General features: G+C 44.3%; 2 long non-coding RNA genes across 2 annotated transcripts; one reads left to right on the forward strand and one right to left on the reverse strand.

The window, feature by feature from the left end:
• The first annotated feature begins 3940 nt into the window (after positions 1-3940).
• Positions 3941-6711, forward strand: LOC134468444 (uncharacterized). Its single transcript, XR_010038796.1, has 5 exons — positions 3941-4143; positions 4415-4507; positions 5804-5943; positions 6310-6443; positions 6568-6711. It is a non-coding gene; the product is annotated as an uncharacterized LOC134468444 (long non-coding RNA).
• A 4-nt stretch (positions 6712-6715) lies between these two features.
• On the reverse strand, positions 6716-8484 carry LOC134468445 (uncharacterized). The gene is made up of 3 exons (XR_010038797.1): positions 8428-8484; positions 7834-8002; positions 6716-7387 (listed from the first exon to the last, which is right to left on the reverse strand). It is a non-coding gene; the product is annotated as an uncharacterized LOC134468445 (long non-coding RNA).
• Positions 8485-9093: the final 609 nt, after the last annotated feature.

The following is a 9093-nucleotide window of genomic DNA, read 5'->3' on the forward strand; positions in this document are numbered from 1 at the left end:
ACTCCCCCCACTCCTCCCCCATCCCCTGTCTGTTCAGTGATGTGGTGTGGGCAGATGCAAAGGGCCTTACAGCTTGTGTTGATGCATCATCGCTGTTTAGCTGTCTTTGTGGCTCTGTTTCAGAGACTCCATTCATCTCTCCCAATAGCACTCTTTTTATTCTCTCTCTCTCTCTCTCTCTCTCTCTCTCTCTCTCTCTCTCTCTCTCTCTCTCTCTCTCTTGGTTTCTCTCTGCCTACCCACATGTCTGTGGGGGTTTGTATTCGTATTCCCTTTTTCAGGCATTTTTCTATTCATCCCTTCCTTTGCTTTGCTCTCTCTCTCTCTCTCTCTCTCTCTCTCTCTCGCTTTCTCTCTCTCTCTCTCTTTCTCTCTCTTTCTGTTTTTCTCTACCACTCTCTGCCTACACCCTCCATCTGCCCCATCTCTCTCCTCTTTCATTATTCCCCTCTTTACCCCCAGTTTCTTTCTCTCATCTTCTCATTTTTGTCTTTGTTCCTTCTTTCACCCCTCTCTTCTCTGTGTGTTTGTGTCAGGCAGGCTTGGTCCTACAGGCACATTACATGATAGGCCCAGCATGTTGTGTCTTGGTAAGCAACAGCGGCAACTGCTTCCCTCAGCTCTTTATCCGCCACTCTCTTCAATAAGCGAAGCTCCCATCCTCCTCCTCCTCCTCCTCCTCTGTCTTCCTGACACTCATCCCTCTCTCCGTCTCCCTTCATTCACAAAAAGCCCTCACCCACAGACACGACGCAAGTTAAATAGGGTATGCATAATGGCAGGGTGTGCACTTTTCTCCGGCATCTAAAGCTATTCTAATGCCAGCTGTGTGAGGGAGCCGTGAGGTTGGGAGGATTCCTATGCCGAGCACATCACGGTGGGCATTTTAATTCTTGCGTGACAGATCTTGGGCGCTTTTGTGACTCTTTTCCCATTTTCTGGTGACAAGTCAATTTACAATTTAAATGCAGTCGGCAGGAGAGTTGACACGTCCTCCTCCAGAATACCCCTGGCCCAGCACTAGCCCATATATATGGCCTAAATGCACCCCTAAGTAGTTTCATTTCTTCTTTTTTTTCAACCTTAAAATAATATTTCTAAAATCGTTTCAGTGGCTCGTCAACTTGTGTAAAAGGCACCCCTGAATTCACTCGGCCATCCTCCATGGGCGGTCACTGCTCTATGCACAGTACGCGTTCAGAGGAGTGGGATGCCTCTCTGTCGCTAAATCTTAAATGGCAAATCCTTTTCCAGCCTGCAGAGCAACCAAAAATGAAAGCTAGTTGACAATACTTCATAAGCCTTTCATTTGTCCTTTATTATCTTTGGTCTAATCTTCTCACTGACTCTGGTATGTTTCTAGTTTAGTCTATTGATAATGTTTTTTTTGTATTTTAAAATGTTCTTATTTAGATTGCATTTACCGGTACATTCTTGCTGCTGTCTATACAGAACTGTTGATTTTTTTTCTAGCCTTGGTCTACATTTTAGTTATGATCTGTGATGTCTTGGTTACATCTACCCTCTGTGGCTATCTTCAATGGGGGCTGTGGCAACGAGGGGTGGTGCTTAGTTGCCAAGGGTGGGCAGGCTTATGATGAGGTCAAGGGGGCCTTGGGCCTTGGTCCTTGATGACACTCCAGTGGGGATTTATTCTCAAAAGGCTGAGAAACATTATTCTATCTGGATTCACTTGAAGACCCCATTTACATAAAAAATGAAAGCCCAAATGGAGGAACTTTTTTTTCTAAAATATATGTAGTCTGATAAACCAGCACTAAGCCTGGTGTGGCCTTGTGATAAATACATTATTCAGAGCATATCTAGACATGTTGTTGGCCTTATCAAGTACTGGGGTAGGCATCCACAAGGCTAAATATACTATAATAATATATGGACCTTATTCAGCTCTTTTGTAGTCCTGTGACTGGCTTTACCTCGATTGGGCCTCCACCAAAGAAACTAGATTGGATAAGCACTATCACACGGTGGGCTACGGTGTAGCACGGAGACGTGGTGGATGAAAAAGTGACTCCGGTGCACATGGGTAGTGTGTGCGACGCCATGAAGGATAAAAAAGTGACTCCCATGGTGACCCCATGGAGCTGCATCGCGGGTGGGAGCGGCTGTGAGTTCTGGCTAGTAGACAGTAGACAGAAAGTAGACACAAAAGAACAATCTCTCGGGGGGGAAATGCAATGGCCATGGTGTAGTACGGGGGCGTGGCCTGAGGACACGAGTGGATGGAAAATTAACTCCCTTGTGCATGGTCAGTGGGTGCGACACCATGATGGATAAAATTTGTACCGAAATATGACGAAAGAGGATATCTGGTTGTCAGTGTTCAGTGTGTGGCCAAAATAACTGCAGCTGTTGGTAAGCAGTAATTGCGGGGAATAATTAAGGACAGCTGTCAAGCATTCATGTCGTCCTACACGGTTCCACACTCCAACCCTGATGGTAATGGCATTGCACTTTACCATGCCGCCAGTACTGACCGTAGAAGAAGAAAGGTACTCCCCTCCCGACCATTCCGTACTACAAGTACGCTGTTATGACGTCAGTAAACCCTCCTATGTATCTATCTCTCCTTGGTTCTGGCTGTGGTGGAAAGAGGATGTCTGGTTGTTAACGTTGAGTTTGTGGCCATATTAGCTAAAACTGTTGGTCAGCGTTAATTGTGAGGGATAATTAATGACAGCTGTCAAAAATTCATGTTGTCCTGTGACCTGTTCCACCCTTAACCATGCCACCAGTACTGACCAAAGAACGTAGAATGGATCAGTACCAACACTCGCTGGAAAATGCTTTGGCCACAGTGCAGTTCGGGGACGTAGCTTAAGGAAACTGTGCACATGGCCAGTGGGTGCGACGGCATGATGGATACAAAAATGTAACACTGGAATCTCTGTAAAATTGGTCGAAAAAGGATGTCCGGTTGTCAATGTTCAGTTTGTGGGCAAATTAACTGCAGCTGTCGGTCAGCATTAATTGCGGGAGATAATTAAGGACAGCTGACAAAAAATCACTGCGTCCTATATTCCATACTCCAACCCTGGCGGTAGTGGCATTGCACTTTACCATGCCTCCAGTACTGACCGTAGAAGAAGAAAGTGACTCCACCCGCGGGCGGCCATGCTGTACTATGCTCTGATGATGTCAGTACGCCCTCCTATCTCCACTCAGCTCGATGTGAAGTCTGCTAGCCTTGGTAGTGTGAGTAACGCCCATTTTTCGCCAAAGTATCCAATTATTAATTACGCTTATTATATGGTGTGACGTCATCGGTCGAATGCTCCATTCATTTCAATGGGGCTCCCCAACGTTCTCACGTCTGTTATTTTTCGATAACGGACGGGTTGGTCTATATCAGACCGCTGTCAATGGCAACAAGACTTTTCACTGCTAAAGCGACTTTTCAACAAGACTCTAATCAGCTGCTGTGATAGACAACACCTGTTGTCCTTGCTACCTAGCTGTTGCCTAGCGGTGTTCCACAACGGCACTGTTTTGTTTTGCGCAGCAACAATCTTTTGACATGAAAAACTATAATAAACTTAAAGGTGGGATAGGAGATGTTTTTCTGGCACATATTTTACCATATCATCTGAAAAACTCCTCATGACGCCATAGCACCCATTGAAATAGAGTGTTTGGAAAAAAAACGAAATATTTTGGTCCAGTGTAGAGGGCGTAGTCAGAAGAAAACGGCAACCAATAGAAGTAATACTCATCATCACTTCTATTGGTTTCTGACACGTCCATCAACCGCCAGCACTCACCCCTCCTCCCTGCGCGTTCACCGACTCGTGAACTTGACCGACCCCGCCCCCATCATTCATGCACACGCGACAAGGCTCATCATCACTCGGCTAGTAGCAAGGTAACGAGAGTTAGCAGCAGGCTGAGCTAATACTACTTGGAAACTTAAGTGGCTTTTGCAGAGCTACAGGAAGAACTTTGGCTTTTGGAACACTAGAACCATGTCAGGATAACATACTCCCTTGGATTATCATCGGACTCGCAAGACCAGACTCCAACACGGGCTGAAAATTTGAAATGGGACCTGACACTCTTGGACACAGATGTCGGCTACGGCAGCGGCTTCAAATACGCTTTGGTGACCATATTTCTAATCGAGAGGTGAGATAATATATTTGTCTGTATAATATTTTGTGAATTGTTTTAGGACACAGTGGTGTCTTTTTTTTAAGCAAGTATCCATTGAGAGGGGTCAGAGGATTAGCTCAAGCTCCAACATATCTAGCTGCTACCTTGCTTAACATAGCTGCTACCTCAATCGCTTTATTTTTTTGTGTTTTCCCCCCTGTGGCATTTATTCTGTGCACATGAACACGTTTTCAGAATTGCTTTGTGTAACTCAGACGGTTACTCTTGTGTGTTTTGCTGCTAGTTGTGCGAACGAGCCAGACAAACCAGCTGGGAGGAGGACGGAAGCACCCCTTCTCCATCCGCGTTCAGTTGCTAAATACGGATCCACCCCGTAGTAAGTAACCTACCATGTTTACGCACACATTACTTTGACCAGCAAAGCCCATGTCTTTCTAGTGGTTTACAAAAATATATCGTTTGCATGTTTTGCTTTGGTACGTCTCTGTTGTATGACTCTGGTAATAGTAGCAAGCACAAGCACAACCTGTTCGCCGCTCCAGCATTGCAAAATAGATTGCCTTGGGTTTTCAAATGTTTACATGATTGTGGGTGTAATGTTGTTAACTCGCTGATGTCGTTTTTGAGAAGACGGTAGTTTTGCATTTGATAAATACCACCTAATGACCATGACGGCTACACGGCAGATCTTTATTGTGATGGCTACACTGAATGATCACATGGAGATGCCGGTACATTATTTGTTTTACCCTGGTTATATTGAAATGTTCTGCTTTGTCCATTCCAATGTGTGGTGTTTTCCATAGCTGTGCCTTGCTCCCGTTTCACAACATATCAAGGCTGCCAAGTAAATGAAGAATGAATCACCGCACACTGGTAGTTTATTTTATTCATGTTTGTGGGTGTAATTTCGTCCAGTTGCAGATACTACTATCCTTTTTGGAATGATCTGCCTTTGAAAAACAATGGTTCTATCTGACAAAAGCGAACAGATCCTGTAGTTGTAATTGATACACTAAATCAGTGTTTCTCAACCTTTTTTTAGGCGAGGCACCCTTTCAATTCATGGAAAATTTCAAGGCACCCCAAACCAAGTAGCCATATAGCATCACATCCGATACCACACAAGCTTAGAATGTAACACATTTGGAGACACACAACCTAGTAGCACGACCTACGTTCAAAGTTGCAGCTGGGGTGACCAATATTTACTTTATTGTGCGTAAATGGCAGATCAAAGATTCCACTGACTAACATTAACTTATCAATTTTGACAAATATGTTTTATGTTATATAATTTATCAGCCACGTTTCCGCGGCACCCCTGAGGGGGCCCTACGGCACCCCAGGGTGCCCCGGCACCCCTGTTGAGAAACACTGCACTAAATTATGATATTTCTATGTGTGCGCGCGCACGCGCCAAGTTTTCAATTCAACACACTGGGACACTTTTCAGTCTTTGAGGTTGCTGGAATCAACACAGACTACCTCCATGCACCTTATCAGAACACTTTGCATGTTTTTGTATACTTGTCCCCTTTGTGTATTGCTGCTAATCTTTCTCTTTCTAGGTTCTGTTGGTTGCATGCAGATTGTGCCAGATGATTTATCTGTCTATGGTCTAAGCATGGGCTCTGTGCTAATATGCAATTTGTGCTCTTTTTTCCCTCAGGTCAACAGCCGACAGAGTCCTTCCACAACCACATACTTATGCCAATAAAAGCCACATCTTTTCTCCTCCAATCCAAGAAGCCTGGACTGCAGTCACCATCTCAACACACCAACCAAGAGAAAGGCGGATGGCTCAATTCAGTATGTAGTTCTGCAAATATTCTCAAAGGTCTTCACAGCCCCCCATGGTGCAGAATGCATTTACATTTATTTGTGTAAGGTCAAAACAATGCTGATTACAGAACATAACTAGGGCCATGAATGAAATTTGAGGTAGCAGCCAGCCATCACCTGATGGTGAGAGGTGGTCCTAAGATCATAGAGAAGCAGGTTGAAATCCCATCCTTACCTCTCCCTACCTACACCTCCATCCACAGCTGAAGTGCACTTGAGCAAGGCACACAAGTCCACTTAGGTCCTGGGACTGTAGCCAACACCCTGTAAAACCCTGCTGTGTAATTTGATGTAATGAAGCCCTAATATAGTCTAACACATTGCTTGTTACAGATATGGAAAATTGCACAATAAAAGTTCCAGGACAAGAAGGCTGCATACTGTGAACGTCAACCTTCAGGGCACCGTCCTGCGCAGAAGACTTTCTACCCTAAGAGGGATGGCTGACCGCAGACACTCACAACCAGGTGAGCCCAGATAAAGGAGTTATTTTTGGTGTCCCTGCCCCAACAACCCAGGTTACTTACATTTAAAATGTCACTGGAGCTACTGTCAGATATGTGATTTCTAATTCTGTTTATCTTTTTACAGCACAGACGCCTCCAACCTCAAACTAGGCCCTTCACAGTTGCTGCACTTACCCACCTTCCCAGAGTTTTTGTGTGGTAATGACAACTGTAAATATAGTATAAAGTAATGTATCTAGTGTCATGTGTAATACATTGTTTAAATTGTCCATTGCTTCCATTTCAATGACAGTAAATATTGGTGGACACAATTTGACTGTGTGGCTTTTTTTAATTCATTCTCTGACTGAAAATGCATGGTTACATAATTTATATATTCCACAAGACCACAATCAGAAGAACATTTGACAGGTTGCATTTATTTTCTATGTATGAAAAAAACAATGGTAACAAGACAAACGTGGTTCCAAACCAAACAGGTGAGATGTACAGATGAATGCTCCTACAGATAATGAAAAATAATAAAAGTCTGCACACTGCCGGTTTGTGTGTTTTATACCGTACTCTGTATAAAACTTTTATATTGCTCTAGTGGAGCAGGGTAACCCTGGCTTATCCTGGGTATTGTACTGTGTATTACAACGTCAGCCCTGTTCAAGTGCCCCATACTGTCTGTAGGCTGCATGCCTGAAGAGACCGTTTCTCTCACCTGGTCCTACATCAGCCCAAAGTCTTATCAAAACTGAGAACACCACAGCATTTCCTTTCAATGTTCATGGGCATCTCCTTACAGATTGCGCAGAGGCGCCAGGTTGGTTGTGCTACTGGGCTGTGACTGAGGACCAGATGTCATGTGCCAGGTCGAACATCAAACTGGGGTCACGGGTCAGGGCACGCTGCAGTAACCGATGGGATTGCTTCAAATTCAATGATTGAATCAAGGCCTGCAAAGCAATAAATACATTTTATGTAGTGCATTTTCTATTTGATGATGGGGACTAAATAACTCTATTGACAATAAGACCAATATGGACATAAGCAATCATTATTGTGTATATAAAGATGTGCCAATTGTATGCATACAACGTTTTCAGTCAATTTCTTACAAACTGGTGTTGTGCCAGGGGTTACACAGATGTATGAAGTAGATGGGCTTTTATGGATGTACTTGAACTACCACTGGTGTTGTGTACCTACAACCATGTAATATCACACTACTACTCATAGGAGTAGAAATATTGTAATGGTTATCACAACAGGTGTGTACTCGTGTAGCCTACTCGTGTTGCGATATAGAGTACATCCGTTGTGATAACATCCATTACAATACTTACACATCTGGAGGAATGCAGCAGGACAATGTTATTGAGGGATGAATGTACATCCTTACAGTTAGCAGGGCGTCAATTCTGTTGGAGTCTCCCTAATACCCCCGACCTCTGCTGCGTCTATCTTCCTCCTCCTCCATCTCTGGCCATTGGTCCTACTGGGCTGTTAGGTCGTTATGATTGTGATGGGCCAGGAAAGTCAGAGCTGGAGCTCTCGTGGTCGTGGAAGGTCTAAAGCATATGAAAATATCGTCAGCCAAAACAATTTCATTAGCGTTGATCAGTTCGGTTGTTTTTCTTTACTCCCTCTGTCCCTGTGTCTACGCGTGCAACCCAAGTGAAATCTGAAGTCATAGCCTAAAACACTACGGATTGTGGTGTCGGGTATATATAATACAATAGTAAAATGTATACTGCGGTACACATCTGTCAAAATAAATCCATGTGTCAGTACTGTAGCTACTGGCTAGAACTACTGTCTAGGGATGACAGTATAGCATCTGTCATCAGTGTTAGGAAGTTAGAATGAGATATCTAAGTAACACGTATCAAGTCAAGTTCAATAACTAATCTAGTATACATCTACTGTCATCAATATTTCTTGAAATGGCAACCATGACGGCCTGTGCGTTTATTGTGATGTTGAACATTCTTACCGTAGCCGGAGACAGTGCCATGGCTGGAAGTTAGCTTGGCTAGTCGCTTTGTCGTGGTTTCTAGCCCGCCCCCCGCCTCGTGAGCTCTCGTGGGTTCCCGGGATAATCCGAACACTTGACAGACTGCATGCGCGTTCATTTGTTTTGAAGGCGTGGCTTCGAGGGTACGGCTGAAGGGAGAGGTGGGCTGTGTATTTTCAAAAATATAGCTCGCAGGAACCGTTTTTCAAAGATCTCCTACCCTACCTTTAACATTAAATAGGCCTAAAGAAATGTCCCCGCCATGTGTGAATCATTTAAGTATATCCATATAATAAGCGGGTTAACTTTCGGCGAGTCGGTCGCTTTGTGGAATAGCGGCACTTCAGAGAGAACAAGACCCCTCCGCTCCGCGTCGGGGTCTAAAGATTCTCTCTGTCGTGCTGCTATTCCACGGTAGCGACCTTCTCGCCGAACGTTAACCCTTACTTAAAGCTTGTTACTGGATACTCTTCCGTGAAATCCATGAAAAATGGACATTACTCGTCCTAGCAAGGCAAGAACACTTAATGTTGAGAAATACTGAGGGACTCTCCCAGGGGCCGTACTACGCACTTGATGATGTCACTGATTCGTCTTGTTCTGTACCGTCTTTGGCTTCCACCCAGCCTTAGTTGAGTCTTCTTC

Source organism: Engraulis encrasicolus, chromosome 18, assembly GCF_034702125.1.
Source record: "Engraulis encrasicolus isolate BLACKSEA-1 chromosome 18, IST_EnEncr_1.0, whole genome shotgun sequence".
Lineage (NCBI taxonomy): Eukaryota > Metazoa > Chordata > Actinopteri > Clupeiformes > Engraulidae > Engraulis > Engraulis encrasicolus.